This window comes from Struthio camelus, chromosome 4, assembly GCF_040807025.1.
Source record: "Struthio camelus isolate bStrCam1 chromosome 4, bStrCam1.hap1, whole genome shotgun sequence".
Taxonomy (NCBI): Eukaryota; Metazoa; Chordata; class Aves; order Struthioniformes; family Struthionidae; genus Struthio; species Struthio camelus.
This window is the reverse complement of record NC_090945.1, coordinates 5,629,321-5,644,242: the sequence shown is the minus strand read 5'-3', so window position 1 is coordinate 5,644,242 and position 14,922 is coordinate 5,629,321. Positions and strand designations below refer to the sequence as shown.

The 14,922-nt window shown below is 55.8% G+C and overlaps 1 long non-coding RNA gene across 5 annotated transcripts in view; it reads right to left on the bottom strand.

The window, feature by feature from the left end:
• Window positions 1-2,406: 2,406 nt before the first annotated feature.
• Window positions 2,407-14,922, bottom strand: part of LOC104152073 (uncharacterized) — a 13,908-nt gene continuing 1,392 nt past the window's right edge. For 2 of the 5 annotated variants that reach the window (XR_011140759.1, XR_011140756.1), the window contains exons 2-3: window positions 7,073-9,895; window positions 6,109-6,646 (exon numbers count right to left, since the gene is read on the bottom strand). This is a non-coding gene — a long non-coding RNA (uncharacterized lncRNA). Of the gene's footprint in view, window positions 2,574-6,108; window positions 6,647-7,072; window positions 9,896-14,922 lie in introns of those variants that run through there. The other 3 variants (XR_011140758.1, XR_695897.2, XR_011140757.1) reach the window with 3 other exon arrangements.

Genomic DNA, 14,922 nt, shown 5'->3' with positions numbered 1-14,922 from the left:
CCTGCGAGACACAGCTGGGAAACACCCGTCGCTGCCCCTTCCCGGACCCCGCGGCGCACGGCGATGCCAAGGCCGCTCCCAGCCTGCTGCGCCCGGCTCCCCGCTGCCAGGGACGCCCGCGGCAGCGCGGCACAGCCGGGGCGCGGGACGCGGCCCCGCCGTCGCCCTCTGCCCCTACCAGTCTGCCCGAGGCCCGGCTGAACTCGCTGAAGAGGTGCCCCACCACGTCCCACGCCAAGCAGCTCGGGGCGCCGGAGCGCAGCAGCTCCCCGACGAATCGCAGAACTGCCCCCCTGCGCCTGCCGCCGAGGCCGCGGTTATGACCCCGGCCCCCGGCCCCCGGCCCCCGGCCCCCGGCCCCCGGGGAGCTGCCGTCGCACGGACCCACGGCCAAAGCCCAGAGCCCCGGCACGCCCAGAGCTGTGCAGCAGCCAAGGCTGCCCAGGAGCTGGGGCTGAGCAGCACCCGAAGGCTCCCGGCGGGTCTCGCGCTCCACAGCCCTCCCGCCACTCGGCCCAGACGGGAATCGCCCCGGGAACTGGGCTGTCCCCTGGGCCGGGGCAAAACAGCCCGTCCGGGTCCCCAGCAGCCTCGCGGCACCGACGTGGGCCGTGGCTCACAGCCCCTGCGCGGCCCTGGCCTTCAGGCGGCTCCCGGCGAAGGGACGCCCGGCCCCGCCACCCGGCACCTCTGTCCCCTCCGCGGGAACCCGCTCTGCCGGCCCCAGGCCGGCGACGCGGCCTCAGGCCTCACCTGCCCGTGCACAACAGCGCTGACGCCAGAAGCTCGGCCCGGGCCACGAGGGTCTCAACGCCTGCCGCGACCTCCAGGAAATAGCCGAGACTCTGCAAGGCAGCGCGAGAGGGAGAGGGGGGCTGGCACCGCGAGCCGCCCGGAAAGCGAGAAACCGGCATCGCGGCGAGACGCCACGGCCTGAAGCCACGTCCAGGGAAACCCCAGCCCCGCACGTGTTGATCCCTCGGCACCGCTGCTCCACGACTGCAGCACAAGCAGGGAACCGGGATGGCGCCCAAGTCCCCGACCCGCAGGAGACCTCGCCCCGGCCCCCGGCCCGCTTCGAGCCCGCGCCAGCCTCGCCAGGGCTCAGGTCGGGAGCGGAGCTGGCTTCAGGCACGCCTTGTGCCCTGGGCCGAGACGCCTGGATCGAAACGCTGCCCTCTTCCTCCCCTCTTCCGCCCCAGCACGCCTTGTCCTCCGCACAGCCTGCTGCCCTCCGCCGCTGCCGCCCCTGCCTCTTCCTTGCCGGACGCGGCCCCTCAGCACCAGCTTGGAGCCTCTGGCGAGTCTTTCCAGCGCTCACGTGCAGGGCGGCTGGTGGAGCTGCCGCGGCCCGCAGGGGGGACGGGAGAGCTGCTGCAGCGCTGGGGGCGGCCCCGGCACGGGGAGGGCTCCTGCCAGGGTGCCCGCGTGCCGGACGCCTTCCCCGAGGGCTGCGGGGAAGCCCCGGGGCACGGGCAGGATGGCGCGCGGCACAGCCCGGCACCTTTGGTCTCCGGCGGGTCCCCTCCGGCCCGGCCCAGCCCGCTTGGGGCAGGGCGAGGAGTCCCTTCTCCCGCCTGCCACCCGCTGCAGCCCACAGCAGCAGGCCCGGGGCCGTACCGTAGCGGGCGGGTGATGAGGACGAACTCCTTGGACGTCTCCTCCAGGGCCTTCAGGTGGCTCTGCAGCGCCGACATCACGTCGCGCAAGTGGGAGCGGGCCAGCGCCACCAGGACGTCGCTAGCGGCCGTCCTCACGGCAGCCGTCGCCCCCTGCAAGACAGCAGGTCGCGCGTGCCAGCAGCGCGACGGGCCGTCTCCCGCGGCTCGGCCTCGAGGCAGCGCAAAGAACCGCTAACTCGACTCCAACCGTCCCGCGCTCACAAACAGCCCCCGCGGCCGCCTCTCTGCACCCGCCGTCACCCCCAGAGAGGACAAGCTCACCCGGGCCGCTCGCAGGTCCTCCGCCGCCGCCGCCACCACTCTGTCCACGACAGAGCTCTGCAAACGGCTCTCGTCGCCCCACAGGCCCCTCTCCGGCTCCCGGTAAGCCTCCGCTCTGCCACCCTGGGGACACACCGCACGCGGCAGCGACGGGACGCGCCGCCCCCACATCACCTCCGCCACGCTGACGCCGGCGCCGAGCTGCCGGCGCCGCTCAGCACAGCCGGCCGGAGCGGGCGAGAAACCCCGCGCTGGGATTGCCCAACCCCAACCCCAACCCCAACCCCGGGGACGCCGCCACCTCCTGCCGGAGAGGAGGGCGCGCGGCAGCCTCCGCTCAGCGCCACCGGCAGCGTCAGCGGTTTGGGACGAGGCGCGGCGGGAGGGCAGAGGCGCCGTCGGGCGAGAGCAGCCCGCGGCACCCGGGGAAGCCGGGCGCTGCGGGGAGCCCTCCAACCCCCACACGGCCCGCGGGGCGCCCCCGCCTCACCTCGGCGTCTTGCAGCCGCTCCAAGAGAGAAGACACGACGGCGGCAAAGGTAGCGATAGCCGCAGGGACAGACCCGGCCGCCCTGCCGCCGTCCTCGCCACGCGCAGGTCCCAACCAGAGACCTACACAAGGGAAGAAACCTGCAGGGAAAGAAGCGGAGGGTTTGCATTGCTGTGGCAGCCGCGGAGACGGCCCCGAGTTGGGGCAAACGCCTCCCCGGCCGGAGCACGGGGCGACGGGAGAGGCTGGCGGAGCCGGCTCTGCGCAGCCTGGGGAAGAGCAGCCCAGGGACAGCTCGGGGCCGGCAGCTCAGGCTTTTGCCCGGATCGTGCTGCCCTGGGACCGCCTCACCTGCCCCTTTGGCCTAACGCCGCCCAGCAATGCAGCCCACAGTGCCGTTGGCCCAGACGCGCTGCTAAGCAACCTCCTAGGTAATTGTACGCTCACCCTCACCAGCTTTACTCGAGCCATTAGTTACGACACAGCTCGAGCAAAGCAGGCTTCCCGCGTCCACCCACAACTCGGGCTAAAACCAGGGCCCCTGCACTGTCAGCCCCGAGTCCAACCGTTAGCTAGCACCGTCACAGCTCTGGAGCTATTGCCCTTCGCTGCTGCGCCAGAGGTGCCATGTGGCATTGATGGAACTTATTCAGGGGGGAACTGTAGGGAAGAGAGACCCGGACTGGGTGTCCCTTCTCGGGCATTGTGTCTTCCTCTGTTTTTTCCTATTTACCAGTCATACATTAGTTGGATACAAAAGCCACCACTATTCAGCTGAGGGCATCTGCTTGTACAATGAGAGTTTGAACAGGCAGGCATCAGCCACTTTAGCTTATCTCCTAAGAATACCCATGCCCATCCCAGAGGAGCACCTCTTCTCAACTGCGTCACTCTTCCAAAGAGCTTCAAGCAAACCGCCACCAGTGACCCGGCAACTGCCAGCTCCCACAACACCCTCTTCAGCAAACACTGCTGCAGACAAAAGCCCTAAACGCAAATGGCAAAGGAAAAGAGGGCAGGGAAAGTGCGCTAGGGACGGAGCTCAGAGCAAGGAGAAACACTGACTGGTGCTTAGGCAGGATCCTGGCTGGAGACACCAGGCACTGCATTAGGTCCTTCTGAGCATCGGCAACATTAAGATGCTCTTGTCTTCCTGAGCACGGCAGACAGAAGTGGCAGCAGACCTGCTGTCATGCCCCTTCTCCCAGGAACCGGACGAAACAATATTGTAGTTTTAAGTTTCTGGGCAGCTGGACTAAATACTTCAAGCAGGAACCTAGGGAGAAGGCTGTGCCTTGAGCATCAGACCCAGATAAAGCAGGGGGGGCTCCGGTTTGGGAAGCCACGGGGCCGAAAAGAGGATTGCTCAGGGCCGTGAAGAGCTGGAGGCTCCCCCAGCCAGCCCAAATGGCGGTGGAAGCCTCGGCTGCACCGCGGGGCCTCAGCGCTGCGTTCCTGCAGGGGCTGTGACTCCACGGGCACCTCACACGACCGGAGAGCTGGATATTTATGTTTATAATGAGGCCCGAGGAGAAGCACTCCTACAGAAAGCCGCCTGCCAGACAGCAGCACCAGCTCTGGGCACCCTGAACCACTGCCTATGAAGCAGCTTTAGACGTTTCCCAGCTGTCACTGGCACACCTTGGCTTTTCTACAGGTTTTATCGAAAAGCATGGCTTTTTGGCTTTCCAACAGCTACTCTTCCCAAAAGGCGCTGCAGGGAGAGCAGCCAGCCTACAGAGGTCACGAAATGTCAGCGCCTGCCTCCACTACCCCTGCAGCTCTGCACAGGCCTTCCCAGCTCGTGCAGAGGTGCTTCCAGCTCCAAGCACCCTTGGGACCTGCAGCGCTCGTGGGCAACAGCCCTGACAGTGACCCCTGCTGAGGCTCCCTGAGCTCCCGAAAACCAGCTCCAGAGCATCAGGCCCTCTGGCACTGCCAGCACAGACCTGCTCTGCTCTGCCTGCAACTCGTCTGTCACAGCTGCGTGCCGGGTGACAGCTCAGTCCCAGCACACGGCGGGCCCCAGGATGGCCACAAGGCTCCTCAGCATAGCGAGGGGACATGACGAGGTCTTGAACTGACACTTTATTCACAAGGTGAAACTGATCTCTGCCTCTCTATTCCTCCCAAAAAAGCTTTGGTCTTACCTCACCATCTGACACAGCCCCTCTGCACCTGATTTCCTTCCTTTAGAGATACAGGCAAGAGAGAAACGCCCTTTCTTTTACTCCCAGAATTTACATCAAAACAAGCCTTGTGTTTTATAGTAACGCCAAAGCAATGCATTAAGAGTCAATGATTCTTCAAATAAAAGGGAAACTTCCTCGCATGCACACAAGAGGGAAGAACAATGGGGAACTGCCAATGGCCGCACTGCGTGCTCAGTCCTACTGACAACACCTCCCCTGCAGCTGCACAGCACAATCTCTCCCCTCCCAAAGCTGCCAGCTGCAATTGGCAGCTGCGTTTATTCCAGTTGGGCTCTCACAGGAATGGGCAATTTCCACCCAGCACCCTGCGTTTCCCCGGGCCCCGACCCTGAGCTCTGCTGAGCTTCTGCAGTGCCCAGTGCAGCCACACCACCAGGAGCACTCATGGGGCTGGAGGCTGCACAGGGTTATTTGTGGGGTCTCCGTGGCCAACGACGGATGAAATAACTAGTGCCTGCAGAGGCTCTGCACTGAGCGTGGGGGCTGTGGCCGGGACAGCACTCATGCTGCAGCAAAGAGTTTTGTGGCTCTGGCACAACCGTGGCTCTGCTCACCACCTGGGCACTGCCAGGCAGGACTCGCACCACAGGCAGCCGGGCACAGAGCTCCTCGGTGGCTGCAGCCCCTCATGGGCTCATTCTGCCTCTCTGTCTCCCCGGCTTGCCTTGCTGTGATGCCCACTGCCGGGAGCGGCGCCCCACACAACCTACCCCGGGCTCAGCCCACCCCACAAAAGCCCCCGCAGGGCTGGGCTCCTGCCAGCACCTGAATGCAGCCCAGCAACCTGGGGCTCCAGGGAAGAGGCGCTGCTGGGCCCACTTAGTCTGCCTGCGCTTGGGGTGCCTCATGACTACTTTACAATGCCTGGCCCATCACCCTTTTTTTAAAGCAAGGTGCCCAAAACCTCTACCCAGCCTCAGTTAGATGCTGCTTTTGGGAAAACTCCTTTGTCCTTTCTTAGAGAGGCTGCGTTTATTCCAGTAGCTGATCCTGTGCGTTACCCACAGCAGCCCTGACCCTTTTCACTGCACGTTTTCAAGCTTTTAACTTTCTCAACCGTTTTCCTACCTTTTTGCTGATAAAGCCCCTAATTGTAATCACAGTAGAGGAAGATGACTCACTCTACGTATCGATCAAGAAGTGTTTGTACTTGAGTCTAACAGTTGAGAAATCTTTTCCTTAAAAGCTGGACATCCACTGCAAAGTAGATCCACGGGGCCCCAAATTATGTTCAGTAATCACCGCTGTATCAAACTGCTTTTCATTACTACCATCCACACCTGTGGATGCTTTAGGATGCACCGGGATACCACCTGTGTTTGCTTTAAGATTATCATTATCCCTGCAGAAAATTAGTGACCTAGAGGGAAGGCAGGTGAGTTATGGGTAATTTGAAGGTCGCACATGTTGCAGTGATTTTATTGTTTTATTATTTTTTCAATTTCAAGGTTTATATGCCAGACATGCACGGAATCTCCCTTGAGGCTCAATCAGGTACAGACAGCTCTGTTAGTTTTCACAGTGCCAAGCTCATACGTTCCTTCTATGTCACGACCAAACCAAGAGTTGTCCTCTAGTTTAAAACAGAAAATGGTAAGCCGAGGCAAAATTAAACAGGGAGAAATGAATCACTCCTCTGTTTAGAATCGGATTAGGATTTAAGAAAATAACCCAAAGCTTTAAAACAAACAAACAAAAAAACCCAAACCAACCCCCAGAGGATATTTTGATGCTAGCCCTGCTGGTGCAGCTGCTAACAGAACTGTTTTCCAACCAAAGTGCATTAGCCCAACCAGTGCGTCAGCACAGTTTACCCAGGAAGGCTTTGTGCATGCACAGCATGGTGTGGGGAGGTGGGGAGTGGTTACCTTTGGCTGTATTGATTGGAGGTGGGTTTGGTAATTCTGCTTTCTGCAAAAATAACAACGCTTTTCTGAAAGCCAGGTGGAGAGATGATGTCATTGGAGCAGCTCAGTCTCAGGGGAGAAATCCAGCAATATCTGACCAAAATAAAATTGGAAGCACAGGCTCAGTGTTGCTGGCCACATCCCCCATTCAAAAGGCCCGCGGGCTATGTCCATTCCTGCCCCCCCATGCCACCCCCACCATACCCATGTCCATGCTAGGAGCTACCAGAAGACTGAAGAGCCTCCCTGCTCACCCCAAACCACCTCTGGGTTGCAGGGGGTCAGCTGGCAACAGCAGAGCAACTGCCCCAGTGCTCAAAAGAGCCTTTCTGGGGGGACACGCTGGGCACAGACGGGACTGGCTGCCCCCAGCTGGCCTTTTGCAAAGCTCTCCGCCCTGGGGGGTATGAGCCTAGGCAGATGGAGCAGGCTTTTGTGAGAAACTAGCCTTCCCTTAAAGAAATAAAAAAGAAAAACAAAACCCACGATCACCACTAACTGCTTGCTGGTTCACACAACCTGAGTCCAGGAGGCCTGACACAAATCAGACAGGGCAGTAAGTCAGAGCTCTTCACAACCTTGTTCAACAGGAGAAAGGGAAGATGGTCCTCCAGGAAACTCCTGTCCTTTCCTAGGGCTTTGCAAACACTCAGTCACAAGGCTGTCTGATGATCGGCAATTGCAGGCAAAGCCTAGGAAACAGAAGGAAAAGCAATGCTGCATGACAGGCACTGTCTGGCCTTGGGGACCCAGCGGGACAAAGCCTTTGGGTGGGACCTTTCAGCAGTAGGAAGGACAGGGGAAAGAGACTCAAGTGCCTTTGACAACGAGGATTTTCTGAGTCCTATATGGGACACTTATATTCTAATACTCTTCACTCTAATTTCTCTCTTTCACTCTAAGGAAGTGAAACAGGCCTTTGCTTTAAAGGAGAGAGGAAGAACCAGACTGTGTTTGCTCTGTAGCTCTGCAGGGGATGGGCTGAGCCTGTCCCTGCAGAGCACAGCAATGGGAACAGGTTGTGGAGGTGAGGAAGACATTTGGAGGCCTGCCTTGCCCCTGGTGCTGCCTGGGCTGTCCCTGGTGACTTCTCTTACCCAGCAGCCCTGGTCCTTGCTCTGCTCTGTGGCCGTGGAGGTGAGGAGCTCTCTGGCACAGGACTTCTCCCTCACAAGGCGGCACCCAACGCAAAGGGGCCCGGGCTTTAACCACAGCCCCTTCAAGCAAAGGGAGGAAATGTTAGTCTGCTCTCCTTTTTTACTTTCTGCTTGGCTTTTTAAGGTCTTCAGATCCTCGCTGTGGGCTTAGACACATTTACCTGTCATTTACCTGTCAGGATGTCAGATCACTGTTTTGGTGGCTTGAAAAAGCAATAGGTTTTAAAGGGAGAAGAAGAGGCAGGGCAGCGAGGCCTTTTCAGGAATAAAACATTTCGACTGTTTGTCCTTTCTAGGGAGCTACTGGTTTAGGGGTTGTTTTCTCAGGTGCCTCACCCACATCAGCGTGTGTCCTTGTGGTTGTTTTGCACTGGACGTAGAGGTGCAACTGGATGACGACCCCCCCAGAAACTACTATTCCTTATCTTCCCAAAAGAAGGGTGGTGGGGGGTGGAGAAGTAGTGGTGTTTGATGAAAAACAATGGAGCAACTTGAAATAAAGCAGCAGCACGGTGAACTACCTTCCTTCTTCTGGACACAAATTACCTAGCAAGCTAAGGAAGCAAACGAAGAGGGAATAGCTCAGAGTGCAATTCTCAATTGCGTGCAGCTCCCTTTGCACCCCTGTGGAGACGTGAGGCTCCCTGGCCAAGCGTGAAGTGATTAACTCTAGGGTTCAGACCGATACGGGGTGGTAGGACAGGGACTGTGTCAAAGCGAGACTAAACCCCAGTGTTTTGGGGCTTATTCCTCCCCTGCGCTCAGTCGGTGCCTGTGATGGGCAGCGCTTGACTAGTTCCCTGTTAGTGTGAGGGGAAAGGTGCTGCTGAGTTTGAAGGAAACCCAACTAGGTTTTTGTGGCTCATCTTCTTGGCAAAGGAAAAGAATTCCTGAGGGCGTTTCTGCAGCCTCTTGACCTGTTGCGCATGGAGTGATTTGGGAGCAGGACTTCATGCCAGCTCTTCTCACAATGATTGCATTTGTAAGTGCTTATTGATGTTTCTCCCATTAATGGGAGAAGGATTTACAGGAGCACAGAGGAGAGACTGCTCTCCAGCAGGCAGTTGAAATGCTCTGTGACCTTGTTTTCTTAAGGGTCATGCTCTGCCCTCGAGCAGCTGAGGTTTCTGTTTCTTTCAGAGGGAGCTCAGCCTGCGAGTCCAGGTGCCATACAGTTGTGAGCTGCCTCCTAGATGTGTCTGGGGAGAACTTCCATCCTGTCCCCAGGCGGCCTTTGTGGCAGTGGAGGGGGAGGATATGTTCCCTTTGTGCGGGTGCCACCAGGGGTCTGAACTCTTCACCCCCCCGAGAGGCAGCTGAAAGAGGTCGCGAGGTGATGGTGAGTTAAGGTATTTGGCCTGTTGAGAAGGTGTGCGAGTAGTGGTGGTGGTGGTGGTGAGGTCTGGCTGGTACTTGTGGGGGTTAGTCTGTCCCTGATTTACTGCCTTGCATTCTCCTGCTTTTCCCGATTGCTGCCTGTGTCCTTGACCCCTGTGCATGAGAGATGGGGCGGCTTTTTGCAATGAATGCCGGGACACTTGATCCGTGATCTGGTAAGGTACTACAGAGGCATGTGCTCACCCAGAGGGGCCTCCCCTCTGTCTCTGCCTTCTTCACGCCGCTCTGCAAGCGCTTGTGTCCGTTGCAGCCAGAGTCCCTGGCACTGCAGCCTGAAGGCTACCCAAATATCACTTTGTTGCACTAAGATTGCATTTGTTTTTTGTCTCTGGCAAGTGAATGGCCCGGGATGACTGTTCAGTGCAGTTCAAACTGTGCGGTATCTAGGCTTGAATCCCATTTCAGTGGCATGCTCCTCTTGCAAGGGTTATGCAGTCTGCTCCTGTGCCAGATGGGGGATTTTTTGTGCCTGGGTGGGTGGTTCTCAGACTTGTTCTTTGGCCTAGTAGGGACAAGGCTAGATGTATATGTGCTCTGCAAATTGCTTGTGTGTCAGTGAACCCTTACCATAGACAGGTACATATTCAAAGATCCTGGCAGGGACACCAATACATAAAAAGAATAGTTCGGTCAGTTTGATCGACTTGGTGATTTGACAGTGCAGGACGACACCTTTCATCTTGATGTCTCTGATTCAAATCCAGGCCAGGAAGCTGTTGCTCTCAGTTATGTGGCAGTATATGCAGAAGGCTCTTGGACAGCGTGTGGAGGGATGCTGCACAGGAACCTAGAGAAGTAGGCAAGGGAAGTTAGCAGCATCCTCATGAACGCATAGAAACATCTCCAAGCTCCTCCAGAAGCACCAGTGTTCTAGGCCAGTTTATTCACAGCTCATCTACTCCCAAAATCCCAGTGGCAAGCAAGCTCAGAATGGCTAAAGGGCTAGTGCAAAGCAGCATGGCACTATCTGCTGTTACGGCAGCTTGTAAGAAGCCACATTGGGGCAGAGCAAAGGCTGGCTCAGGCTGGCCTTGGGTGCAGCTGCACTATTTAGTGCCTGGCAAAGCTTACTTACCAGTGTGGCTTTGAGATCAACCACCTTGTATAGGAGTGGAAGGGTCCCACAAGCCCAGTCACGTTTCCCCACCTGCTCTTACTTAAGTTTTGCTCTTTTCGGCTACTCTTCTCCTAGTTCTCCACAGAAACAACTCCCAGAAGAGTTTGATCTATCACTCCCAAGAAAAGAAAACACTTTTTTTTTATCTTTACCAGAGTTTTCCCACAAGCTCAGAGGTTCCACTACAGTTAGTGCAATCCTTGGCTTTCCTCCCAGAATTGTTTCTCTTTCCTAGAGGTGTAAGCTGAGTGGAAATAGACCACCTCTATAGTGCTGGCCCAGCAGCAGCAAAAACACTCCTTGTCAAGTGGCTGCAATACGGCTTTCAGTCCAACTTGGGAAATTCCTGCAGCACACAACTGATGTTCCAAGGCCTCCAGGCTGCATCTCCTAAGACCCAAGACGAAAGAGGTGACTGGTAAAAATGAAATCCTGCTAACCTCTTGGAATGCCTAGATGACTTCCCAGTGCTGAAACAGCTGATGCTTTGAGGGCACCTTTGGGACACAGCCTATAAATTGTCTCTCGCTGCAGACATTAAAGGGATCCAACTCTGTACAACTGCATCAATATTGGGAAACTGCACCAATACTAGGTCTGCTGAGCACCTTTCCATCTTGCCATTAGCCTGTGCCCCCAGGTGTGGAAAGAGACACCAGTTTGTCACCACTGGTGACAAAGCACATAATGTCCCCATAAGCAAGCAACACAGCAAAGCCATTGCCACTGAAGACAAGACATCTTGTCAAGACAAGAAGCAGAACGGCTGTCACACTCATTCTGCCATGGGATTCTCAGGCTTTTTGTCCCAGGAAGCTGAGGGATTTTACTAAGGAAGACTTGCCATCGTTACAGACTAGGTCTCTGGCTGGTCCCCTTCCTCTGCCTGGAAAGGAGAGGCGAGGCACCTCCCCCTCAGGTATTGGTAGCTTCTTCAGAGTAGTCATATCTTTGCAAAGAGGGACCAGAGGGAGCCAAGCCCCAGGAAAGAGCTGGCACTCAGCACTATCAAAGAGGTGTGAGCAGCTCTCCCAAGTGCTTGGGGCAAACCAGGTTCTCTCTTCTCTCAGAAGAGAGAAGCACATCCCAGACAGAGGGAGGACGGTCCCCCTAAAGCACCAAAAGGCAAGCCTGGGAAAGAAGCTGAAAGAAAACACAGTTGAATCACTGCAGCTTGGCTCACTGCAACTTTCAGCTCTGCAAGAGAAACCAAACTGCCGTGTGTCAAACAGCTCCCAGGCAGCCAAACAGGGAGAAGGGCCCACACAAAGACAACGGGGATTCAAGCTGCTTACTGCTGTATGAAGAGGCAGAATGCAGGACCGATGACCACCAGCAGGGGAAACGAGCTAGGGGCCTGCACTTCCAGTCCGCTGCAGCCAATCCCACCAGCCAGAGCTGCACAGAACCTCTGCTCAGTCACAGCAAGGACATCCTCTCGGGCCCATTTTGGGCCATCCTCTTTCCAAGCCCCCTTCTGGCCAGGGAGCTGGGACCATCCTGAATCAAAGGTCACTAGAGCTTCTGGAGAACAGCAGTTCTGCTGCTCCCAAGCCAGACAGAACACAGAGCTCCTGAGAGGCCTGCCCAGCTGCCTGGCTTTTCTCCCTGGCAAACATAGTCAACACCCTCTGCTTAACAAACCACTCAGCATTTGGCCCACACTCACCACAAATTATACCTTCACAACTGAAGGGAATAACAGGGTTTCACCTCCCTGCTGGCAACAAGTCTCTTCTGTTAGAAACCCCTTCAGTTTTACACATCACAACTATTCATTTCTGTTGACCCAGGCAAGGCATCTCTGCCAGACCACCACATTTGTCCATGTGCAGAGCTACCAGCCTCTTTAGTTACTGTTTTTGAGCCACTGAAGACCCAGCCCTACTTGTTTCTCCAAACAGAAGACACCTCAGGCTCTTAACTGAAGACCTCTGCACACAGACCAGCAACTCAGAGTAGAAGCACAGCATTTCATCCATACGGCATGGTGAAACAGGCATCGCCGATACCCAGAACCCTGGGTATTCTGAATGCGCACTATGCCTCAAAGACGCGGCGAGCTCTTTTCAAATCTTTCTTTTTAGAAATCAAACAACTTTTCTTTCTGCTAGGATGTTTTTCAGACAAGCATCTCCAAACTTGTTTCCATAACATCCTCCTCTTAAAAAGAAACTGCAGGTCTCTCCACTTAGCAAAGTAGCTGCAGGTTTTGTCAGAAGGGCACACGGATTGTACCACTAGAACGTAGATCTGACTACTTCTCCCAAGGTTTCAATATTTTGAACCTTTCTGTACTTTGCACCTTACAGCAATTCAGCCTAGGCATCTTTAGAAAACTGCAGGCAAAAACCGTGTTCCCCCAAACGCACATCAAGCCCTTGCAGACAAACAGGCAGGGGAGTGCCAAGCCCATGCTGCACCTATTCAGTCACCCACTGGGTACCAACTCTTCACACACAGAAGTACACCCTCACACACAAACATTTGCGAGGGACAGTCTATCCCAATGGAAACACCTGCTGCTACTACCAACTCCATGCTTCTTTCCCACCTTGCAGCTTAGTTACAAATAGCTGTTCATTTCCTTTCTTCTTCTAATACCATGCTTTGATACTGTTTACGTGTATGATTTATACTGTTTATACTGCTTCTGCGTTGTTTATACTCTGCTTTATACTGGCTGCAAAAGAGCTCTTAGTCTGTGTGCGCTGCCTCACAGCTCAAGGCACTTTTGGGTTACAGAAATAAAAACACCACACAAGCTTTTCAGATTCATATTACTGTTCAAAAGGCCAATGCCTGCACTAGCTGTGTTGGGCTAAACACAAAGAGATTGTCACATCCCCTAAAACCAGAGCAACCCTCCCAAGAGCTATTCTGTTTGGAGGACAGGAATTGATCTGAAATAGCCACCACACCTTGTGTCCTCCAGACTGAACTGACTTCAGCTGATCCTAAGAAAAAACTCCAAAGCCTAAGGGACCCAGGCCTGACTGAAGGGTGCTTTTGTGATACCCTCATCTCTTTGCCAACAACAGCTTCTTTTCCAGGCAGCGCCTAAGAACAGAAGGCAGTGAAGGTTAAACAGCAAACTCCCAGCAAGCTCCCAATTTTGCAGTTTCACACAGCTCAGATGCCCCTAGGAAGAGGGGACTGCGCCCCAGCTCCCCCCCACAGCAAAAAGCTGCTCCTTCTCCACAGCCTGCCATCCCCCCCCCCCCCCCCCCCCCCCCCCCCCCCCCCCCCCGCTCAAGGACAGCCTGAGCCCTTTTCTTTGGCTGCTGAGCTGGGGCAATTCTCTTATCAGAGGATCACTCAAGAGCCTTGCCCAGCCACAACTACCTCCCACAAGGAGCTCCCCAAAGAGCCTTTTTTCAACCAATCAAGCCATTTTGTTTAAACAGCAACACGACTTTGGAACAACAGCTCCCTGTTTCTGAAATTAAATTAACCTTTCAAAGAGGGAAAATGTAAAGCAACTGGTCAGACACACAAAACAGAGACAAAAAGGCTCTTACCCTACCCTGCCTGGTTCAGGGCACCTCCCCAGGGAGTCCTACTTCTGGCTTTGTCTGAAAGTGGCTGTGCTCACACTCGGGACCCCTCTGTCCTCTCAGGCCCTGAGCAGCCCCTTGTCTCACCTCTACAGCTCCCCCAGCTGCTCCCAGCTCATTTCAGGCCCTCCCTGCCAAATCTGCGTCAGGACTCCAGCCTGCCATGCCCTGGGCGCTCCTCAACTCCTCTGTCTCCGGCATGCTTTGGCGGTGCCCCAGGAAGGCCTGAGTGCTCTACCTCTCGCAGCTTTAGGGCACGCTGCCTTCAGGCATGCCTGGTCTGGTGTGGGGGTGAAATGGGGAAGGCAGGCGGGGTGAGACAGCGTGAGAATAAGCCCAGGAGATGTTATCTTGCCTGGCTGACTGAGGAAGCTTTGCTGTCACACTGCCTCATTTTCCCTAATTAAATGGGCTGCATGCATGTGCTCCTTGGAAAGCTTCATTATTGCCCTCCTTGGCTGCTCTGCCCTACCCTTCTCTAGCCTGCTCTTCTACCTCTTTCCCAGACGAGGACTCCAGGCAAAAATCAGAGCAATCATGCGCTGAGGCTGAAGGTGCTCCCAACATTTTTTCCTGTCTTGACCTGCCATGGGGATCCCCAGGAGCCATTTCCTTTACAGTAACAAAGGGAACTCATTTGACTCCAGTAGTGAATGCATACTGCCACTTCTCCCTGGCATGGGCCAGTCCATCTTCTCCATGTACTTTATACTTCCACATTAATGTGCTGCTGACCACCTTCCTCCCATCTAGTGGGCTATGCCTCGAAGCTTCTTAAGCCTTTTATGCTTCTTGTTTCCCCAACTCCCAGGATTTGTGTAGAAGTACAGGAGTAATCCCGCTAGCCTTCATTTTCCATGCAACCTGCTAAACCTCTGCTCCCACTTATCGTTTCCTATTTTACCATCATCAAATTCTGCCCTCCCTGTTCGAGGGGTCACTGACCTCTACAGCTTCGGGCGAGTGTGGACAAACTGCTTGCCCCGCCATGTGCCTGCCCCTCTGGTGTAACAGTCTCCTCCCAGGGCCCTTGTGATGGCAGGAGGCTGCAATCTGCTTCCCTTTCGGGGCCAACCACACTGACCCTTCCTGCACCCACTCTCTCCACCGCAGGTTCCCACGATTTCTGACAATTGTAAA